Below are 1,862 nucleotides of genomic sequence, written 5' to 3'. Positions count from 1 at the left end.
ATATATCTTTTATCATCTACGTCTATGCCTGCCCATGTACACACTATTTGCTGCATACATGTAGTTATTCAGCAAATAACGCATAGTGTTGTCACTTGGGTTTCCAGGGCAGAACACTCGTACTAGTAACAGTAATTATTGGAGTGCAGCAGCACATACATGATGGTGCACGGCACGCTGAGTGAGCAACGCACCGGACCTCACCCCGCCCCGCACTGTACGGTGCGCCCCACAGCGGGGACCACAATGTCGCACAATCACAATCAATAACCTTTGTGCAGCAGCGGGGCCCTCCTCCTCCTCCTCCTATGGGCATGGCGGCCACTTCAAGCGTCTGTCCGCGAAAAAAAAATAGGAGAAAAGAGAGAGAGAGAGGAGGGCGCTGAGTTGAGGGAAAGAGATGGGGGCGGGGTCCTCTGTAAACCTGCCTCCGGTGTTTCCACAGGTCCACAGTGGGTTGCGTTGCGGTGGCTGCAACACTTTTCAATTAAAATCCAAAAATTATATGACATTGCGAGACAGACCTTTTCAGGAACACCCCTGCCGAGAGAGCGTGCGCGGTGCGGGTGGTTTTGGGTGTGGGTGCGAGGGCGCTGTTACCAGATATAAAGATATGTTGTGTACGGACCTGTTGACGCCGCCAACGTCCCACGCCCCGCCCCACCGCACGCCCGCTACCACCGTACCTCCCACCGCCAGCCAACGGAAACGTCACGGCAAATATGAGCTAACCACTCATGTAGGCGAGGACGCCTGAAGAAGTCTGCCGGAACTGTGTATGAGCAACAGCGGATAGCGGAGAGAGAGAGAGAGTAAGAGAGAGAGGGAGAGAGCAAGGGGAAAGCGGGCGAGGGCGAGGAAATACGAAAGTAAATAAAAAAGACTCGTGAATGAGGACATATTTTTTTCTGGCGGCGGCAGACAAATCTACTGGCAATGATGAGCAAGAGGAGGGAAAGTCACTCATCTTTCCAGCATTTCGCCCTTGTCATTCCGTTACATTCATTCCTCCCCGTTTACAAAGCGCACCAACACTTTCACTTGTGGCTGTGCGGGGGCTGGGACGAAGCTTGGTAAAATGTCCCGAGATTACTTCTACCATTCCCTCGCAACGGCAAAAAAAAACCCTCTGCCAATGGCCTTTCTCCTGGTTGTTGCGCAAAAAGAAAATAAATGAAAAATCGAGAACATTTACATCAAAATAATTTTTCACATACTCTCCTGTGCATATATAAGTTTTATAAGTTTCTTTGCAGTATTGACATGGAGACCTCGGGAGAAGTGCACTTGTGTTGACTTTACCTCAGATAAAGATTGATTTTAAGGAACTTTTGGAGAAAGCGAAAGAATCGCCCATTATTAGGCTTCGCGTGCGCTAAAGCGCAAAACGCGAAGCCTTAAGCGGAGACTTTGGTGTCTGTGCGTGCCGTGATTTTGTCGTGCACACCAAGGCTGGAGGGGAAGTGCCCAGCCTCACACACGAGCCCACCACACTTCCCCTCCAGCCTTGGTCGTGCACACAGGCGAGGGGGAGGGGGCGGGGGGCTAGTCCTTACGCACAAAAAAAAAGGTCCGGGTCGGGGGCGGGGCACGGGGGCCCGACCGGAGGTTGGCGGTGCGGGGCAAAGGCGGAACAAATCGAAGGAATGTCATCCTGCTAATTATTACTTAAATATTGAACCCAGCAACAAACTACTCAGATTTCTGGATCAATCATCAGCCTTTTACCCCTTTTCAAAAAAAGGCAGGTGCTTGTATGGCAATTTTGACATTCAAGAAGGGGAGTGTATTTTGTGAGTTGAGGGGCAATTACTTTGTCCCCCTGACACTTGTAATTCCATGGCCAGTACTCGAGTACTCGT

Source organism: Frankliniella occidentalis, unplaced genomic scaffold, assembly GCF_000697945.3.
Source record: "Frankliniella occidentalis isolate FOCC.00 unplaced genomic scaffold, Focc_3.1 Scaffold253, whole genome shotgun sequence".
Lineage (NCBI taxonomy): Eukaryota > Metazoa > Arthropoda > Insecta > Thysanoptera > Thripidae > Frankliniella > Frankliniella occidentalis.
This window is presented reverse-complemented; position numbering follows the sequence as displayed.